Raw genomic sequence first — 23,205 nt, 5'->3', positions numbered from 1 at the left:
CCGCCCCATGTCACAGGTCAGTACAGCACAGCGACGCTACCCACTACGATAAACCAACACCACATCTTTTGTATCTAATCACATTGTACTACCCGTTGCTGAAAACCTTACTCGTAGCTATGTTACTAATTGAAATTTAATTATAGCAAATTGACCAAGAACAAAGCGTTTTGGGTGGATCTTCAGTCTGTCGCTGCCTTCAAATAGCCTACTCTCATAATACGCAACTTATACAATAATTCTGTTGCCACGAATATGATGTTTCTCATTATTTTATTGGAACGAATCACACAACTAACAACGGTTTTTCCAGTGATTCTCAATTTGCTGGTGCTCAGAAACGGCATATGTACATATGGGCATGAAATGAATGCCAATATGGCGCCTCACAACTCCGTACTGAAGGGAGGCGGCATGCGTGTGACGTAGGTGGTGTTGTGCCATCTCATAGGCCAACGCTCAGAATATCTGGCATGCCAGATATTGCAATTTTGTCATATGATGACATGATGGAGACCGTGGCTGTTGTTTGAAGACAAATGTTGATAGTGTTAGGACAGCAACCAACCACAAATTTACTTTCAGTTCCTTTGTTCAAAGGGTACCGTTACCGGTTTCGAATCGTGATTCATCCTCAGACGGTTTACACGCTTTATTTATGACATGTTGTGTGTTTTTTACAGATTAATTTTCCTAAAATATAAATAATACATAATTACAAACACTCCACACACAGATGGTTGCGTTACAGATTTTCGTTGCATGTGACTTACGTGAAACGTCGGTTTGGAGTGTTTGTTTCCATAACATTCGTCCAACAGATGTAAATGCATTCCCACTGCATTCTTGTTGTTGCACACGTAAATTGTTCTCACTAAACACAAACACAGTGACACGAATCGAAGCTTCACCATGATATTCTTTTTATATCCGTTTTTCTTGCAGATACTAAGCTTCCGAATATTTTTCAAAATTCGTGCAGTTTCGAAATCCTCGCAGCACAAGTTGTGAGTAATCGACAAACTTGTCAACGATAATAGTTTCACCAATTGGAAGAGTGAATTCGAGAGAGGAAGAAGTTAAACGATCGGGAACCGTATCACTTCTCTTACATCGATAAGACACAACGAAAACGTCTGAAGAAGTGTACGGAAGTGGTTCTCAGTGTGAACTCGACACTCACCAACGATAACAGTATCGACAAATAGACAAACATATCAACAGCATACACATCGACAGCACGTTACACCGACTCGAGAATAAATACAAGAATGAGTATGGATAACGTGATCAAAATGTCAACTTTATTATTATGTTAAAATTCCGAAAATACTGCTCTTTACGAATTCTGTCATTTGTATCCTGACTTATTTAGTTCGGTTTTATAGAACTTTATTTTCTTCCAATATAATGAAGTGACTCTTAGACGAAACTGCATCGATTCGCATAAAAAAATAAAAATGAGAATTTTATTATTTTTCATGGACAACTCACGCTTGACCAAAAATTTTATTATGCCAAAATTTTCACAAAAAAACACCTACAGATTCCTAAGACAGTTTCCCTGTATTTCCAATTTCCCCCTACTGACCTAGTTAAAGAAAACAGTCCGCATGTATAAAAATGGTTCAAATGGTTCTAACAAGGGAACCTCCCCATCGCACCCCCCTCAGATTTAGTTACAAGTTGGCACAGTGGATAGGCCTTGAAAAACTGAACACAGATCAGTCGAGAAAAGAGGAAGAAGTTGTGTGCAACTATGAAAAAATAAGCAAAATATACAAACTGAGCAGTCCGTGGGCAACATAGACCACATCAAGGACACTGTGAGCTCAGGAGCGCCGTGGTCCCGTGGTTAGCGTGAGCAGCTGCGGAACAAGAGGTCCTCGGTTCAAGTCTTCCCTCGAGCGAAAAGTTTAAATTTTTATTTTCAGACAATTATCAGAGTTCAGGCACTCACACATAATCAACTTCACTCTCCAAAATTCCACGACATGTTCAGATTTGCTTGGACATATGCAGGATTTGACGGTCTACACACGGAAATATTTTAAAACTTTAAAAACATATGTTTTGACAGAGCACAGAGAAAACTGTGCGACTGTGAAACTGTTGCATTCATTTGTTGCACGTTTTTCATCACTTTTTAAGGAGTGATTATCACATCCACAAGAAAACCTAAACCGGGCAAGGTAGAAGAATCTTTTTACCCATTCGCCAAGTGTGCAAGTTAGGTGGGTCGACAACATATTCCTGTCATGTGACGCACATGCCGTCACCAGTGTCGTATAGAATATATCAGACGTGTTTTCCTGTGGAGGAATCAGTTCACCTATGACCTTGCGATCAAATGTTTTCGGTTCCCATTGGAGAGGCACGTCCTTTCGTCTACTAATCGCACGGTTTTGCGATGCGGTCGCAAAACACGGACACTAAACTTATTACAGTGAACAGAGACGTCAATGAACGAACGGACAGATCATAACTTTGCAAAAATAAAGTGCATAAACTTTTCGCTCGATGGAATGTTTGAACCAAGGACCTCTCGCTCTGCAGCTGCTCACGCTAACCACGGGACCACGGCACTGCTGTGTTCACTGCATCCTTGATGTTGCTTATGTTGCCCATGGACTCCTCAGTTTGTATATTTTGCTTATTTTTTCATAGTTGCACACAACTTCTTCCTGTTTTCTCGAGTGATCTGTGTTCAGTTTTTCAATGCCTATCCACTGTGCCAACTTATAACTAAATCTGAGGGGGTGCGATGGGGAGGTTCCCTTGTAAGCACTATGGTACTTAACATCTGAGGTCATCAGTCCCCTGGAACTTAGAACTACATAAACCCGACTAACCTAAGGACACCACACGCATCCATTCGAACCTGCGACCGTAGCAGGCGCGCGTTTCCAGACTAAGCAGCTTAGAACCGCTCGGCCACAGTGGCCGGCGCACTCTGTATGTATAGATAACTCGGTTTGTAGACGACGTATAAAGATGAAAGATGTACCAGATTTTAAGTTACACCTCTAACGCTAAAACTTTGGAAGTCGCATCCAATTTCGTGCCGTAGCTTTTGCGTGATGCGCGTACAAAACGTACGGACAGGAAGACAATGTGTGACCGCTCGATGTCATTCAATACGACAATACGATCACGACGACACACGTCGATCGACGTCAACACGCGTGGTGTCACTCGCCTTCATACGTGGCAGTGGACGTTTGAAAATTCGTGACGCTAGCTCAATGGTCGTCAATCGATTTAAATGTACACTCTTGGAAATTGAAATAAGAACACCGTGAATTCATTGTCCCAGGAAGGGGAAACTTTATTGACACATTCCTGGGGTCAGATACATCACATGATCACACTGACAGAACCACAGGCAACAGAGAATGCACAATGTCGGCACTAGTACAGTGTATATCCACCTTTCGCAGCAATGCAGGCTGCTATTCTCCCATGGAGACGATCGTAGAGATGCTGGATGTAGTCCTGTGGAACGGCTTGCCATGCCATTTCCACCTGGCGCCTCAGTTGGACCAGCGTTGGTGCTGGACGTGCAGACCGCGTGAGACGACGCTTCATCCAGTCCCAAACATGCTCAATGGGGGACAGATCCGGAGATCTTGCTGGCCAGGGTAGTTGACTTACACCTTCTAGAGCACGTTGGGTGGCACGGGATACATGCGGACGTGCATTGTCCTGTTGGAACAGCAAGTTCCCTTGCCGGTCTAGGAATGGTAGAACGATGGGTTCGATGAGGGTTTGGATGTACCGTGCACTATTCAGTGTCCCCTCGACGATCACCAGTGGTGTACGGCCAGTGTAGGAGATCGCTCCCCACACCATGATGCCGGGTGTTGGCCCTGTGTGCCTCGGTCGTATGCAGTCCTGATTGTGGCGCTCACCTGCACGGCGCCAAACACGCATACGACCATCATTGGCACCAAGGCAGAAGCGACTCTCATCGCTGAAGACGACACGTCTCCATTCGTCCCTCCATTCACGCCTGTCGCGACACCACTGGAGGCGGGCTGCACGATGTTGGGGCGTGAGCGGAAGACGGCCTAACGGTGTGCGGGACCGTAGCACAGCTTCATGGAGACGGTTGCGAATGGTCCTCGCCGATACTCCAGGAGCAACAGTGTCCCTAATTTGCTGGGAAGTGGCGGTGCGGTCCCCTATGGCACTGCGTAGGATCCTACGGTCTTGGCGTGCATCCGTGCGTCGCTGCGGTCCGGTCCCAGGTCGACGGGCACGTGCACCTTCCGCCGACCACTGGCGACAACATCGATGTACTGTGGAGACCTCACGCCCCACGTGTTGAGCAATTCGGCGGTACGTCCACCCGGCCTCCCGCATGCCCACTATACGCCCTCGCTCAAAGTCCGTCAACTGCACATACGGTTCACGTCCACGCTGTCGCGGCATGCTACCAGTGTTAAAGACTGCGATGGAGCTCCGTATGCCACGGCAAACTGGCTGACACTGACGGCGGCGGTGCACAAATGCTGCGCAGCTAGCGCCATTCGACGGCCAACACCGCGGTTCCTGGTGTGTCCGCTGTGCCGTGCGTGTGATCATTGCTTGTACAGCCCTCTCGCAGTGTCCGGAGCAAGTATGGTGGGTCTGACACACCGGTGTCAATGTGTTCTTTTTTCCATTTCCAGGAGTGTATTTCCCGGCTGACTCTTAATTCAATTACTGCCACGGGGGTGAGGAGAAAGAACACATCCTGGTGGTACCAGCATTTTGAGTATTTAGATGTTCGATTAATCTGAATGGTTTGCAATGTTCCAGCTATTCTATTCGAACTCAATGCTGATGTACCGACAAGGACCATTTTCGCAGATAAACATGCGAGTACGTAATGGATGTTCAGTTTCTCTATATAGTTCGTCGCACTCACACATTATACATCCGCTGTAAGAACGATTTCATGCATTTACATTTTTGATGTCCCACAATATTGGTTGGCTAAATATTATGACGATACGCTGCATACAACTTCCACATATATTGTTTGTCATGTAGTCAAGACTACGTAACGAAGCCAAAATCGTGGATAAAATTGAAATGTAGTTTGTTTATTAACATGTCTCTTTCCACTAATTAAATATGAAATATGAATCGGGATTGGAGGTGATGATCCTATCCTTCTTTTTAAGTATTTTAGGTCCCCGTTAATTAATATCTGGTAGTTAATAAGCGAACTATTTTTTATGCTGTCGCGTTGTTTGTATCAGTTACCCCCGCAACCGTCCAAGGATAAGATTCTATTCATGTTCCGCGCACACGCGGTCCACCATTTTATAAAATGCAGAATAACCTAAACTATAGCTTTCCGTTGCGCCCAACTTTCGTGGGTTCCACAACCATAATAGTTTCCCAAGAGTATTTTTCCCAGCTAACACAAAGTTCGAATTATGTTGTCGGATTCATTTTCACTCCACACGACAATAAACGTCTCTGATGACTTCGTCACACGTAATGTATTTTAAACGTGCTTGAAGAGTCTTTAAATAATCTCCTTAACGAATTTCGCAGTCGCGTACCACTTTTTCATCGACTAGCCCGATCGCGATAACTGAAGGCAGAGAGCTCAATAATGTGTTACATGTTCTTTTATATGTATTAAAAAACAAACGCGTCCCTATATCTTTCCGTCCCGCTTGGTCTTTGCTACTTTGCTTTGTATTACTTTTCATTATAATGCTTCTTAGTAATACTGTGGAGTTATTAAAGTTTCGTATTACTTTCCCCTTTTTAATTCTTCCAAAATACAGTCTATTTATCCCCCATTTTAATTAATATGATGCTAATTGATACGCCTGCCCGCAAAGTACCGTTATAACAGACACACGAATATTGTGAAAAAAATTCTTTTGGCTTCTACTGCTGTTATGACGACCGCTCGTACTAAGTTTTCTCATTTATCTCGTATTTACAGTCATCGGCCAGTTAAAATTTTATTACATGGATAGAAGATACGAGTTGGACGAGACCAAGTAGATTGAATAAGGTTATTGCCGATGGTAGAATACAATTTCGGTCACAATAGTACATTTCATACGCTTTTTATCCTGTAAAAGCGGTGTCTGCATTAACCCTCAAACTACAAATGGCGATGGGAGGGAGGGAGGGACACAGAGTTCTTTACACCTCCCTTTGAAAATTCACTTTATATTTTAAGATTTTGAAGAAATTATACATTGTTTTTAATGAATTATTCTACCAGATTCCTGAACTGTTTCGAATTTATCAGTAAAACTTAACCCAAAAAACTGACTGTAGTAGACATCAGTTGCTACTGTGAATGACATGTTCAATATTTACAAGTCACTTACGCATCAGTTTCTCTTTCAAAATTATGTTTTTAATGTAAGTTAACGACAGTTAACGAATTGTGCCTTTTTTAATGTGAGTAAGCGCCCCCCCCCCCCCCACCCCTCTATCCTCGTGGAAAACGCTTTGCGAAAAACGTCTAGGTCTCGCTAGGTTTAATGCGAGAAACATCAGGGCGTAAAACATAACTGTTGTCGCCACACGCGGTACTCGGGTACAACAGTGTCTTCTCTGTCACTGACACGTGGTACAGAATTCCCGTCAGCTGCATCCTTCTCCTGTTAGCGCTTGCCCCTAAGTTCGCCAACACACTCGCCAAAGTCCCTCTACTGCGCATCTACATCTACATCCATACTCCGCAAGCCACCTGACGGTGTGTGGCGGAGGGTACCTTGAGTACCTCTATCGGTTCTCCCTTCTATTCCAGTCTCGTATTGTTCGTGGAACGAACGATTGTCGGTATGCCTCTGTGTGGGCTCTAATCTCTCTGATTTTATCCTCACGGTCTCTTCGCGAGATATACGTAGGAGGGAGCAATATACTGCTCGACTGCTCGGTGAAGGTATGTTCTCGAAACTTTGACAAAAGCCCGTACCGAGCTACTGAGCGTCTCTCCTGCAGAGTCTTCCACTGGAGTTTATCTATCATCTCCGTAACGCTTTCGCGATTACTAAACGATCCTGTAACGAGGCGCGCTGCTCTCCGTTGGATCTTGTCTATCTCTTTTATCAACCCTTTCTGGTACGGATCCCACACTGCTGAGCAGTATTCGAGCAGTGGGCGAACAAGCGTACTGTAACCCACTTCCTTTGTTTTCGGATTGCATTTCCTTAGGATTCTTCCAATGAATCTCAGTCTGGCATGTGCTTTACCGACGATCAACTTCATATGATCGTTCCATTTTAAATCACTCCTAATGCGTACTCCCAGATAATTTATGGAATTAACTGCTTCCAGTTGCTGACCTGCTATATTGTAGCTAAATGATATGGGATCTTTCTTTCTATGTATTCGCAGCACATTACACTTGTCTACATTAAGATTCAGTTGCCATTCCCTGCACCATGCGTCAATTCGCTGCAGATCGTCCTGCATTTCAGTACAATTTTCCATTGTTACAACCTGTCGATACACCACAGCATCATCCGCAAAAAGCCTCAGTGAACTTTCGATGTCATCCACAAGGTCATTTATCTACATTGTGAATAGCAACGGTCCTACGACACTCCCCTGCGGCACACCTGAAATCACTCTTACTTCGGAAGACTTCTTTCCATTGAGAATGACATGCTGCGTTATGTTATCTAGGAACTCTTCAATCCAATCACACAATTGGTCTGATAGTCCATATGCTCTTACTCTGTTCATTAAACGACTGTGGGGAACTGTATCGAACGCCTTGCGGAAGTCAAGAAACACGGCATCTACCTGTGAACCCGTGTCTACGGCCCTCTGAGTCTCGTGGACGAATAGCGCGAGCTGGGTTTCACACGATCGTCTTTTCGGAACCCATGCTGATTCCTACAGAGTATAGAGCGCTCATAACGGTGCGACGGTATAATTTATATCTGAGGGAATGAGTCCCGCTACAGATGATAAGGCGTTTAAACCATTAGACAGTGTTTCCCCATATGTATTGTACTTTTGTGTATACCTAACTTTAAAGAAAAATTGCATAGGCTACACCGTGCTAAGGTTGTTTTCTTCCTCATAGTCACATTTAACAGAAGATCTGTGTATCAGTGAAGTCCTCTTTTAACAATTAACTTCGAATGGATGTGGCGCACTGCAATAGTAGAAGTTCTAACCAGAGAGATTTGACCACTCTGAAACCAAAGAACTACAGTAGGTACTCTCGTGTTATATACAGGGTGTTACAAAAAGGTACGGCCAAACTTTCAGGAAACATTCCTCACACAGAAATAAAGAAAAGATGTTATGTGGACATGTGTCAGGAAACGCTTAATTTCCATGTTAGAGCTCATGTTAGTTTCGTCTATATGTACTGTACTTCCTCGATTCACCGCCAGTTGGCGCAATTGAAGGAAGGTAATGTTGACTTTGGTGCTTGTGTTGACATGCGACTCATTGCTCTACAGTACTAGCATCGAGCACATCAGTACGTAGCATCAACAGGTTAGTGTTCATCACGAACCTGGTTTTGCAGTCAGTGCAATGTTTACAAATGTGGAGTTGGCGGATGCCCATTTTATGTACGGATTAGCACGGGGCAATAGCCGTGGCGCGGTACGTTTGTATCGAGACAGATTTCCAGAACGAAGGTGTCCCGACAGGAAGACGTTCGAAGCAATTGATTGGCGTCTTAGGGAGCGCGGAACATTCCAGCCTATGACTCGCGACTGGGGAAGACCTAGAACGACGAGGACACCTGCAATGGACGAGGCAATTCTTCGTGCAGTTGACGATAACCCTAATGTGAGCGTCAGAGAAGTTGCTGATGAACAAGGTAACGTTGACCACGTCACTGTATGGAGAGTGCTGTGGGAGAACCAGTTGTTTCCGTACCGTGTACAGCGTGTGCAGGCACTATCAGCAGCTGATTGGCCTCCACGGGTACACTTCTGCGAATGGTTCATCCGACAATGTGTCAATCCTCATTTCAGTGCAAATGTTCTCTTTACGGATGAGGCTTCATTCCGACGTGATCAAATTGTAAATTTTCACAATCAACATGTGTGGGCTGACGAGAATCCGCACGCAATTATGCAATCACGTCATCCACACAGATTTTCTGTGAACGTTTGGGCAGGCATTGTTGATGATGTCTCGATTGGGCCCCACGTTCTTCCACCTACGCTCAATGGAGCACGTTATCACGATTTCGTACAGGATACTCTACTTATGCTGCTAGAACATGTGCCTTTACAAGTACGACACAACATGTGGTTCATGCACGATGGAGCTCCTGCACATTTCAGTCGAAGTGTTCGTACGCTTCTCAACAACAGATTCGTTGAACGATGGATTGGTAGAGGCGGACCAATTCCGTGGCCTCCACGCTCTCCTGACCTCAACCCTCTCGACTTTCATTTATGGGGGCATTTGAAAGCTCTCGTCTACGCAACCCCGGTACCAAATGTAGAGACTCTTCGTGCTCGTATTGTGGACGGCTGTGATACAATACGCCATTCTCCAGAGCTGCATCAGCGCATCAGGGATTCCGTGCGACGGAGGGTGGATGCACGTATCCTCGCTAACGGAGGACATTTTGAACATTTCCTGTAAAAAAGTGTTTGAAATCACGCCGGTACGTTCTGTTGCTGTGTGTTTCCATTCCATGATTAATGTGATTTGAAGAGAAGTATTAAAATGAGCTCTAACATGGAAAGTAAGCGTTTCCACGACACATGTCCACATAACATATTTTCTTTCTTTCTGTGTGAGGAATGTTTCCTGAAAGTTTGGCCGTACCTTTTTGTAACACCCTGTATACAGATGCACTTAATAGTAGTGAGAGATGATTCTAATAAAATATTTTTGGCTCTACACAGTCGTCTGTTTTTGTTTAGGAGTTACTTATAGATGGCCGTTAAGAGTTTGGAGTTGGATAGTATGCATCAGTTCGCAGCACTCATTGCGATGTGCCCAGAACCATCAATAGCGGGTCATACCTGTGAAATGTAGGAGTGTTACTCAGTCAGTAGCTCAACCGAGAGCATACGTTGGTAATGACTGTACTGAACGTCAAGAAATGAAGACATGCTGTTGCTACATGAAATGGAACAGAGGATATGTTGAGCCAGTATTAGACCGTGTGGTACAGAAATAAAGTCAATTACAACTGTCCTCTTGCAGGTATCCTCACCGACTGTGTGCCAATGTGAGTCCCGTTCCAACAGTTGCTAGTCGATGGTACATACGTCAGCCAGATGGATGTCGTCTTCCGTAGCACTTGCTCGACATTTCGTGCTGTGTGTTGTGGGATATTTTTGTGTTGGCATTCGTCAAGAGCGTCGATTAGGAGCTACACTCTGACTGTGGCAGTTCGCATGACGCAACATGTGTCCTGGTGAGACGATCCAGACTCCAGTAACAACTGTGCGAGCCAGCTGTTGCATTCTAGTATGCACAACCAGTTGTCAACAGCAAAGCAATACAGTTTCCAGTCATAAAATGCCGTAGTTTGTCTCAGTACGTGGAGAAGTAAGGAGGGTAAGTTTCACCAACTGCGACACAGTCGCGTATACAAACAGTGATCCAATACTGTCAAATGTTTTTTATTCCAGTCTTTGATCACAATATGAATTCTTTAGACGATGACCCGTTTCAGTCCGTAATGAGCATCCTCAGATCTATAATATACAAATATATACGTCTAGTGAGCAGTGTGTCTTTCAATATAATACAACAATACGTATCACAATGTACTATCATATAACCAGGCAGAAAATACGGTAAAACGTACCTTTTTTACACCACGTCCTGAAGTGATAAGGCCATAATGGCATCGTCAAAAAATGTAAATACAATCAGCAGAGCATCGCCACATAGATCTAAAACAAGGTGTAGAATAGGCCGCATCGTCTACACAGTCATTATTGCAGCTGGCTACTGAAGTACAGTAGCTACCAGAAATACCTTTGCCTACATCGTCCCTAGATGTCGCTACTGTCGGATTACGTTTACGCAAAAATCATAATCTGATAAAAGCACATTATGTAAAATACGTGTAGCAAACTTTTAAAATTGATAACTATCATAGAAAATAAATTGTGATACGTGCTTCGCGTATTTATACCTAGCCTTACTTGATGATTTATGTCGAGCACAGTAGGTATTTGCCCTACTTCCATACATGAATCGCAAAAACCCTGTAATTGATTATGTCCTACCTATTCATTGAATGTATAACCAGACTATATAATTTTATCTATTGACTGTTAATATGTTGTTTAAAAGTTTCCTGTGGGAGACATGTCAGGATGTATGTAAACCCCTGTGGTGGTTGAGTTCTTACGATGGGTGCTGGCCTACGTAAAGTCCTGGCTGCCGACCCAACAGAGGGCGCTGATCATTGATCTGCCTTTCCTTCAGCTGTCATACAGACGTTTTACCTTTCATAGGCAAGTTATAGGTTGCTACAGCCAACGTAATACGTATATTAATTGTTGACCGTAAATTCACCGTAAAAGTGTCATACCTATTATCTTTATATATTTCCATTTAATAATTTTATATGGGTAACTGTATTCGTTTTTTAATGTATCACAATTTAGTTTCTATGAAAGTTATCAAGTTTAAAAGTTTGCTACACGAATTTTACACAATCTGTTTTTATCAGATTATGTTTTTTGCGTAAATGATGACTACATCTAAGCCGACAGTAGCGACATCTAGGGACGATGTAGGCAAATAGATTTCTGGTAGCTACTGTACTTCAGTAGCCAGTTGCAATGGTGACTGAGTGGACTGTTCTACACCTTATTTTAGATCTATATGACGATGCTCTGCTGATTATATTTATATGTTTTGACGATGGCATTATGGCCTTATCACTTTAGGACGTGGTGTAAAAAAAGGTACGTTTTGCCGTATTTTCTGAACATCTCCCTGGTTATATGATAGTATATTGTGATGCGTATTGCTGTATTATGTTCAAAGACACACTGCACACTAGATGTACATATATTTGTATATTATAGGTCTGAGGATGGTCATTACGGACTGAAACGGGTCATCGTCTAAAGAATTCATATTGTGGTCAAAGACTGGACTAAAAATCGTTTGAGGAGGGTAAGTTGTTCAGTGAAATGAGGCTACAGTTCTTTATGGCTTTGTAAGCATCGTCCTGGTACACCATCCTGAAAAAATCCATGATTGGGAGACTACGGTGTAATTAGAGAGGATGAAGTCTCCACCCATTCTGAGTACATGTGCACGATGGGGCCACTGCAACAAAATGTTCAGCTTCAGAAACTGTGTTGAAGGTTTACAGGTAGTGACCCGTGGCATCAGTTGGACACTGCAAGGATACCTTTGTGTTGTAATTCACCTGTGATGGACAAATGTTATGAAATGCCGCCTGCACGACTTGTTTCAGAATAGACCACGACGGCAGCCACGCAGAAAGTCGAGGAGGCCGCCGCCGTCATCCACGTAAAGGCTCACACCCACCAGGTGATGGCCACGCAGAGCTGGTCTGACGCTTTTCTCCAGGAGCCTGAAGACGTGGTCAGAGTGACGCGACTGCTGCACGAGCCACCAGCAGAACCCAGGTGAGCACAAGACATGGCAGTCATCTGTGTTTGGCAAAGCTGTGCGTGCGTGTGTGTGTGTGTCTGTCCCTAACGTAACGTGTTTCCCGCTGAGTTTCGATGCTGCGTCTGTGCTGTGAGATACGCCTTCAGGTACGGCTGCAGAAGACATTTGCGGGTAGCCCACAGCGCTTTCACTTCTTTCTCGTGTCAGGTTGTGTACAGATATTTAAATTGAGCTGTATTTATTACCACTTAAACTAACTAAAAATCATTACCATCGCTGTCCTGCCCAAAAGCAGGCTTTCGTGTGGTAACTATCCGGGCCCTCCTGTCTCCAACCATCCCCTTCAGGTCTGTGAATTTCCACTTCCCTTTATGTTTCCTTCCATCTCGTATCTCGTCTTTCTACCCAATCTCCTCTCCCGGACGAGACCTTCCAAAGCGCCCTTTAGCAGGCACTCTCTTCACATTGGAAGTCCCATCCAGTTCGTCTTTCTTCATCTTTTAACCAGGAGCACTCTTCTCCTCTCGCCAGCAGTTTCCAACACTCTCCCGTTACTTACTCTCTCCAGACACTCTGTGACCAAAATGGTACTCAAACAGAGGATGACAGACTAAAGGCCGAAATACTAAATGTCTTTTTCCAAAGTTGTTTCACAGAGGAAGATTGCACTGTAGTTCCTTCTCTAGATTGTCGCACAGATGACAAAATGGTAGATATCGAAATAGACTACAGAGGGATAGAGAAACAATTAAAATCGCTCAAAAGAGGAAAGGCCGCTGGACCTGATGGGATACCAGTTCGATTTTACACAGAGTACGAGAAGGAACTTGCCCCCCTTCTTGCAGCGGTGTACCGTAGGTCTCTAGAAGAGCGTAGCGTTCCAAACGACTGGGAAAGGGCACAGGTCATCCCCGTTCTCAAGAAGGGACGTCGAACAGATGTGCAGAACTATAGACCTGTATCCCTAACGTCGATCAGTTGTAGAATTTTGGAACACGTATTATGTTCGAGTATAATGACTTTTCTGGAGACTAGAAATCTACTCTGTAGGAATCAGCATGGGTTTCGAAAAAGACGATCGTGTGAAACCCAGCTCGCGCTATTCGTCCACGAGACTCAGAGGGCCATAGACACGGGTTCCCAGGTAGATGCCGTGTTTCTTGACTTCCGCAAGGCGTTCGATACAGTTCCCCACAGTCGTTTAATGAACAAAGTAAGAGCATATCGACTATCGGAACAATTGTGTGATTGGATTGAAGAGTCCCTAGATAACAGAACGCAGCATGTCATTCTCAATGGAGAGAAGTCTTCCGAAGTAAGAGTGATTTCAGGTGTGCCGCAGGGGAGTTTGTAGGGTCGCTGCTATTCAGAATATACACAAATGACCTTGTGGATGACATCGGCAGTTTGCTTAGGCTTTTTACGGGTGATGCTGTGGTATATCTAGAGGTTGTAACAATGCAAAATTGTACTCAAATGCAGGACGATCTGCAGCGAATTAACGCATGGTGCAGGGAATGGCAATTGAATCTCAATGTAGACAAGTGTAATGTGCTGCGAATACATAGAAAGAAAGATCCCTTATCATTTAGCTACAATATAGCAGGTCATCCGCTGGAAGCAGTTAATTCCATAAATTATCTGGGAGTACGCATTAGCAGTGATTTAAAATGGAATGATCATATAAAATTGATCGTCGGTAAAGCAGATGCCAGACTGAGATTCATTGGAAGAATGCTAAGGAAATGCGATCCGAAAACAAAGGAAGTAGGTTACACTACGCTTGTTCGCCCACTGCTGGAATATTGCTCAGCAGTGTGGGATCCGTACCAGATAGGCTTGATAGAAGAGATAGAGAAGATCCAACGGAGAGAGGATCATTTAGTAATCGCGAAAGCGTTACGGAGATGATAGATAAACTCCAGTGGAAGACTCTGCAGGAGAGACGCTCAGTAGCTCGGTACGGGCTTTTGTTGAAGTTTCGAGAACACACCTTCACCGAGGAGTCGAGCAGTATATTGCTCCCTCCTACGTATATCTCGCGAAGAGACCGTGAGGATAAAATGAGAGAGATTAGAGCCCACACAGAGGCATACCGACAATCCTCCTTTCCACGAACAATACAAGACTGGAATAGAAGGGAGAACCGATAGAGGTACTGAAGGTACCCTCCGCCACACACCGTCAGGTGGCTTGCGGAGTATGGATGTAGATGTAGATGTAGAGATCAACTTATCCTCTCAATTCTCCTCCACATCCACATCTCAAAATATTCTACCCTTTCATCATTATCTCCTCTCATTGTCCACATTTCCGATCCATAGAGTGCTACACTCCACAGTAAACACCAAGTGTTTTACTCAAACCTCTATACAGGTTGCCACACGGTAATGTCTTCTTTCTATTGAATGACTCCTTCGCTATAGCAATGCAAGTTTTACCTGGTGATGGCACCTCACGTCTTCAGTAATCGTACTTAGAATATATGTATAGCCATTACTTGACTGTTAAAATCTTATTCTATCATAATATGTGCCCATCGTTTGGAAATTGTGCTACCCTGTGTCAGATGTTACATTCTGATACGAGACACATATTTTCACTGCCAGACAATCACCGACACAGATTCCCACTCAAAGAACTTCCTGCATTATAGGAATGTCGTTCTTGATTATGGCTCACAAATCAGTGAGATGTCTGAGATAACGGAAGAGAAACGGCACGTCACTTGCGAGTTCGGACTGTTTTGGCTGTAATGGTACTTTGACTTCCGCGCCTCCGCCAATACAAAGATATAATTTACGATCGCGCACGCAGAAGAGCGCTGCGCCAGCGACCGGTTTTTATAAATAATTTTGTTCGTCTTTTTACTTTTGCGTAGGTTTTTGTTTTTAACAACTAACTGATTACACACTCTGTCTCTCTTGTCTTCATACGAAAGACATGTATTTTTCGGCGATGTGTTGAATGTGCTTTTGGGTGGAAATTAAAATTATATTACAAACCGAGGTTGTTTCAACAGTGATTCGAGGTGGTTATCGCCAAATTTGTAAATTCATCACGACAGTGACAACTTGAAGAAGTTTTCAACAGACGGAGAAAAGTGAAAGACGGGTCGTCCTGCAAGAGAAATTAGGAGGACAGCCATGAAGACTATATTGTAATTAATACTGCGTATCTAACAAGATTATAAGGTAAATTTCAATTAGTTTCTGATGCTATTTCCGTACAGTCGCTTTTTGTAGTGTTGCCGACCCGGTCTGCCATGCACGGTCAAATTACAGCACTCTATCAGTCAGTAATACGAAGTCCGCCTTATCCGTTACTGAAACCACCAAAATTCAAAACCCAATCAGATTTTCTATTTTATATTTTTCACGGCAGAACCACGAGGAAAAGGAAACACTACATGGTTTCGATCCTGTAAGGATGCATCTAAGCGTCTATCATCGCTGAGATCGATTGTAAGAGCAGTGCGACGAGGTTCTCGTTTGTTTGTTGCGTTTTTCTCAGTTAACGGTTGACACCAGGTAGACTATGGGTGAGTCGGTAAGCAGTTGGCTGTCATACATGATGGATCCATGGAAGTAACAGTCGCGAGGATATGTAGAAACTGTGGTAAAAACTGAGGTAATTAATGCGCTGCAATCGTCAGGGTGCATCAGGTAATGGAAACGGTGATTCGTGAAATGTGTGAATATGAGTCATCAGATACGTTACATAATCCACACATGGATCTTCTAGCTGCATAATGAGTATTACATTGTCAAACATAGTGCCATGAGCCTTGCTTGGTACATATTAGTGAATGGCTGTGGATATGACCTCAAGACATTGTGACGCAACGTTTGAACAGTGTAGCCACGGGAAACGTGACAGAATATTAACGTCAAGTCATATCAGACTAATGTGACGTGTGTTGGCCCCTCTATTCCCCTCATAACTGCAGGCCTACTGCAGCCACGTCCTAGCTTGCTTGCAGTGGGCACTACAAGGGAAGGAGTGAACGAACTGGGATGAGTGGAGTTACGCAATTTGGTGTTTAAATATAAATCCCCACTCCATCTCAGAAGGCTTTGCTTACATGGCGACTGACCCAATCCTGCACACAACAAGCTTTGTTACTGCAGGTTTTTTTTTTACTCTATTGTAAATAACATAACAGCAAGCTGAGGATATCGAAAGCATGATGTAATAAATGCCTAATTTATACCAGTATTTATGTGCGTGCCATTTTCAGTACTTTGCATCGAAACAGTAGGCTGATGGAGATGAGGCAAAGTTAGTATGAAGTGGTTGACTCACATATCTCAAGCACTGACGTTTTATTTATGTAGGGACTACTGTTGACTCATTTTGGAGTGGTAACAACATTTTGCCTTTTTGTGGAAGCTGGTGAGAGCTGGGTAATGTGGTGACAATCATCTAAATTAGTGATGGATTTGTAATAATTTTAGAAAAAAATATGTATTAGCAATGAACTTTGGGTAAATGCGATACACTGCAATAACAGAACTGCTAACCACAGAGATTTGAGAACTCTGAGAGCAAAGAACTAAAGTAAATACTCAGTGTCACAAATACAGATGCCAATATTAAACATGAAACTAATGTCATGGACTTGACCAGATACATTCATAATGCACTGAATAGTACTATGAGGTCATTCTATCAATATATTTTTGGCTCTATAAGTTGGCTGTTTTTTGTGTAGGAGTTACTTTTAGGTGATCATTAAAAGTTTGGAGTTGGTGAATATGCGTCAGTTCGCAGCGCTACTTGCCATCTGCCCAGAACCATCGGTACTGGGTCATACCTGTCAAGTGTAGGAATATCAGTTACTTACGACACTACTGGCCATTAAAATTGCTACACCACGAAGATGACGTGCTACAGACGCGAAATTTAACCGACAGGAAGAAGATGCTGTGACATGCAAATGATTCATACAAGGTTGGCGCCGGTGGCGACACCTACAACGTGCTGACATGACGAAAGTTTCCAACCGATTTCTCATACACAAACAACAGTTGACCGGCGTTACCTGGCGATGCGTTGTTGTGATGCCTCGTGTAAGGAGGACAAATGCGTACCATCACGTTTCGGACTTTGATAAAGGTCGGATTGTAGCCTATCGCGATTGCGGTTTATCGTATCGCGACATTGCTGCTCGCGTTGGTCGAGATCCAATGACTGTTAGCAGAATACGGAATCGGTGGGTTCAGGAGGGTAATACGGAACGCCGTGCTGGATCCCGACGGCCTCGTATCACTAGCAGTCGAGATGACAGGCATCTTATCCGCACGGCTGTAACGGATCGTGCAGCCACGTCTCGATCCCTGAGTCAACAGATGGAGACGTTTGCAAGACGACAACCATCTGCACGAACAGTTCGACGACGTTTGCAGCAGCACGGACTATCAGCTCGGAGACCGTGGCTGCGTTTACCCTTGACTCTGCATCACAGGCAGGAGCGCCTGCGATGGTGTACTCGATGACGAATCTGGGTGCACGAATGGCAAAACGTCATTTTTTCAGATTAATGCCGGTTTTGCTTACTGCATCACGATGGTCGCATCCGTGTTTGGCGACATCGCGGTGAACGAATATTTGAAGCGTGTTTTCGTCATCGCCATACTGGCGTATCACCCGGCATTTCAGATGTGTTGCGACCAGTGGCTCTACCCTTCATTCGATCCCTGCGAAACCATACATTTCAGCAGGATAATGCACGACCGCATGTTGCAGGTCCTGTATGGGCCTTTCTGGATACAGAAAATGTTCGACTGCTGCCCTGGCCAGCACATTCTCCAGATCTCTCACCAATTGAAAACGTTGGTCAATGGTGGCCGAGCAATTGGCTCGTCACCGTAGGCCAGTCACTACTCTTGATGAACTGTGGTATCGTGTTGAAGCTGCACGGGCAGCTGTACCTGTACACGCCATCCGAGCTCTGTTTGACTCAATGCCTAGGCGTATCGAGGCCGTTAGTAGGGACAGAGGTGGTTGTTCTGGGTACTGATTTCTCAGGATCTATGCACCCAAACTGCGTGAAAATGTAATCACATGTCAGTTCTAGTATAATATATTTGTCCAATGAATACCCGTTTATCATCTGCATTTCTTCTTGGTGTAACAATTTAAATGGCCAGTAGTGTAGCTTACCCAAGAGCATACGTTGACAGTGACTGTATTGAACGTCAACAACTGAAGACATACCCTTGCTATATGAAGTGGAACAGGGAATATGAGGAGCCAGAATTCGATCTTGTAATGTAGAAATAAAGTCATCTAAAATTATTCTATTATCAGTATCATCACTGATGCTGTGGTACTGTGAGTGCAGTTCCAACAGTTCGTAACTGACAGCACATACATTAGTCAGATGGGTGTCATCTTCTCTATTACTTCCTCAAAATTTTATGCCACATATGGTAGGACATTGATGTATTGGCACTCGTAAAGACTCTCAATGAGGAGCTACAGTCTGACAGTGGCACTTCCTGACATAACATGCAACAGTGAGGCAGTTCAGACATCGGTCAGTTGACTATGTGAAGCAACCTCTGCATTGTAACATATACAACTAGTTATTAAGAGCAAAGCAATACAGTTCACATTCATGAAGTATCGTACTTTGCCTCAGCATGTGGAAAAGTAAGGTGGGTAAGTTGTTCAGTGAAATGATGTATAGTTATTTGTGACCTTTTTAAGTATTGTGTGAACCTTCCCGTCTCCTCTACATCTCTTTTTTTGTTACGCAACCTTCCCTTCTACAATAACCTATGAAACCTTCCCTTAGGATTTTTGTTGTTGTTGTTGTGGTCTTCAGTCCTGAGTCTGGTTTGATGCAGCTCTCCATGCTACTCTATCCTGTGCAAGCTGCTTCATCTCCCAGTACCTACTGCAGCCTACATCCTTCTGAATCTGCTTAGTGTATTCATCTCTTGGTCTCCCTCTACGATTTTTACCCTCCACGCTGCCCTCCAATACTAAATTGGTGATCCCTTGATGCCTCAGAACATGTCCAACCAACGGATCCCTTCTTCTAGTCAAGTTGTGCCACAAACTCCTCTTCTCCCCAATCCTATTCAGTACCTCCTCATTAGTTATGTGATCTACTCATATAATCTTCAGAATTCTTCTGTGGCACCACATTTCGAAAGCTTCGTCAATTAAATTAAATATTTCTTCTGTCACCCATGGATTTCTATTAGCCCTCGTCTTTTTGCCAACTTCATCCTCTGCTGTCTTCACTACTTCATCCCTCAAAGCTATCCATTCTTCTTCTACTGTATTTCTTTCCCCCATTCCTGTCAATTGTTCCCTTATGCTCTCCGTGAAACTCTGTACAACCTCTGGTTTAGTCAGTTTATCCAGCTCCCATCTCCTTAAATTCCCACCTTTTTGCAGTTTCTTCAGTTTTAATCTACAGGTCATAACCAATAGATTGTGGTCAGAGTCTACATCTGCCCCTGGAAACGTCTTACAATTTAAAACCTGGTTCCTAAATCTCTGTCTTACCATTACATTATCTATCTGATACCTTTTAGTATCTCCAGGGTTCTTCCATGTATACAACCTTCTTTGATGATTCTTGAACCAAGTGTTAGCTATGATTAAGTTATGCTCTGCGCAAAATTCTACCAGGCGGCTTCCTCTTTCATTTCTTACCCCCAATCCATATTCACCTACTACGTTTCCTTCTCTCCCTTTTCCTACTACCGAATTCCAGTCACTCATGACTATTAAAGTTTCGTCTCCCTTCACTATCTGAATAATTTCTTTTATTTCATCATACATTTCTTCAATTTCTTCATCACCTGCAGAGCTAGTTGGCATATAGACTTGTACTACTGTCGTAGGAGTGGGCTTCGTGTCTATCTTGGCCACAACAACGCGTTCACTATGCTGTTTGTAGTAGCTTACCCGCATTCCTATTTTCCTATTCATTATTAAGCCTACTCCTGCATTACCCCTATTTGATTTTGTGTTTATAACCCTTTATTCACCTGACCAAAAGTCTTGTTCCTCCTGCCACCGAACTTCACTAATTCCCACTATATCTAACTTCAACCTATCCATTTCCCTTTTTAAATTTTCTAACCTACCTGCCCGATTAAGGGATCTGACATTCCACGCTCCGATCCGTAGAACGCCAGTTTTCTTTCTCCTGACAACAACGTTCTCTTGAGTAGTCCCCGCCCGGAGATCCGAATGGGGGACTATTTTACCTCCGGAATATTTTACCCAAGAGGACGCCATCATCATTTAACTATACAGTAAAGCTGCATGCCCTCGGGAAAAATTACGGCCGTAGTTTCCCCTTGCTTTCAGCCGTTCGCAGTACCAGCACAGCAAGGCCGTTTTGGTTAATGTTACAAGGCCAGATCAGTGAATCACCCAGACTGTTGCCCTTTCAACTACTGAAAAGGCTGTTGCCCCTCTTCAGGAACCACACGTTTGTCTGGCCTCTCAACAGATACCCCTCCGTTGTGGTTGCACCTACGGTACGGCTATCTGTATCGCTGAGGCACGCAAGCCTCCCTACCAACGGCAAGGTCCATGGTTCATTGGGTGGTTAGGATTTTTATCTCTTGCTTAATAATAGCAAATGAAATCTTCCCTTTGAAATTAATTCTCTTTCTCAATCTTCGCGTACAAATGTAATTGCTGCTTATTAAAAGTTACTTTCTGATTATTTCGACGAAACATAGAATGTGTCGTCGTCGTGGCCCTCAGTCGTTACCTGCAATAACCCAAAACTGTTCCTCACCTTCTTTGTTGCTACTGGACCGCCATCTGACTGCTACATCAAACTGCGACATGAATGTACTTACTCTGTTTTACTATACTGTATTAGCTGATGGTGGGCTGTCATAATAAGTGGCTGTATTTATTACCAAAGCTGACGTTATTGTTTAATTAATTTGACTGAAGTTACGTAATTCATAGCTAAACTTTTTCTTGACAACAATAAAATTTTGCAAAGTTTTAGGTTGATGGTTTTTGGGATCGATTATAATCAGTAATGCAATATTGCTGGCAAAAATTAATTATATTCTGAATGAAATAATTTTACAAACGTTCAAATGGGACTTATTTTTTACAATAATCTTACAACTAGCAATCCGCAAACATACCTTCAGTAGTCTTGAGTTTCTCAAAAAATAGTTCAATAATATTAGTTCCTCTTGTGATAATAGTTAGCTGATGCCTCTGCACATCCGTTTATAATCTCTACTAAACCACAGCTGGTGGCTGGCAGGCATACAGCTTCTCTCAACCTCTCGCTTCAGACCTGCCACCGACTCGCTTCACATCTCGGTCACTAATGACTTCCTACGAAGGCCAAAGTGCGGTCTCTCCCGCCAACAATGCTTTCTGGTGCAGACAATCCCTGCTACCATTACAAAATGTATCGATGCGCGGTCTTTCCCGCTCTTTTCCCAGGCCGGAGTGGCCGTGCGGTTCTAGGCGCTACAGTCTGGAGTCGAGCGACCGCTACGGTCGCAGGTTCGAATCCTGCCTCGGGCATGGATGTGTGTGATGTCCTTACGTTAGTTAGGTTTTATTAGTTCTAAGTTCTAGGCGACTGATGACCTCAGACGTTAAGTTGCATAGTGCTCAGAGCCATTTTGAACCGCTCTTTTCTTAAAATGTATCCATACGCGGTCTCTCCCGCCCTTCTTAAAATTATATCAATGAGCGGTCTCTCTTGCAAACAATAGTTTGGTGCAGACATTCCCTGCTACCACAATTATTTCCAACATGATAAATATTAATTATTCCTACTTAATCCTCATAATAAAATATAAACATCTTTCATAAATTGTGGTTTGACAATAGAAATACCTTCATCTATATCTACATCTACATCCATACTCCGCAAGCCACCTGACGGTATGTGGCGGAGGGTACGTTGAGTACCTCTATCGGTTCTCCCTGCTGTTCCAGTCTCGTATTGTTCGTGGAAAGAAGGGATGTCGGTATGCCTCTGTGTGGTCTCTAATCTCTCTGATTTTATCCTCACGGTCTCTTCGCGAGATATACGTAGGAGGGAGCAATATACTGCTTGACTCCTCGGTGAAGGTATGTTCTCGAAACTTCAACAGAAGCCCGTACCGAGCTACTGAGCGTCTCTCCTGCAGAGTCTTCCACTGGAGTTTATCTATCATCTCCGTAACGCTTATCTATCATCTCCGTAACGCTTTCGCGATTACGAAATGATCCTGTAACGAAGCGCGCTGCTCTCCATTGGATCTTCTCTATCTCTTCTATCAACCCTATCTGGTACGGATCCCACACTGCTGAGCAGTATTGGAGCAGTGGGCGAACAAGCGTACTGTAACCTACTTCCTTTGTTTTCGGATCGCATTTCCTTAGGATTCTTCCAATGAATCTGTCTGGCATCTGCTTTACCGACGATCAACTTTATATGATCATTCCATTTTAAATCACTCCTAATGCGTACTCCCAGATAATTTATGGAATTAAGTGCTTCCAGCAGATGACCTGCTATATTGTAGGTAAATGATAAGGGATCTTTCTTTGTATGTATTCGCAGCACATTACACTTATCTACACTGAGATTCAATTGCCATTCCCTGCAGCATGCGTCAATTCGCTGCAGAT

This window comes from Schistocerca cancellata, chromosome 11, assembly GCF_023864275.1.
Source record: "Schistocerca cancellata isolate TAMUIC-IGC-003103 chromosome 11, iqSchCanc2.1, whole genome shotgun sequence".
NCBI classification, from domain to species: Eukaryota; Metazoa; Arthropoda; class Insecta; order Orthoptera; family Acrididae; genus Schistocerca; species Schistocerca cancellata.
This window is presented reverse-complemented; position numbering follows the sequence as displayed.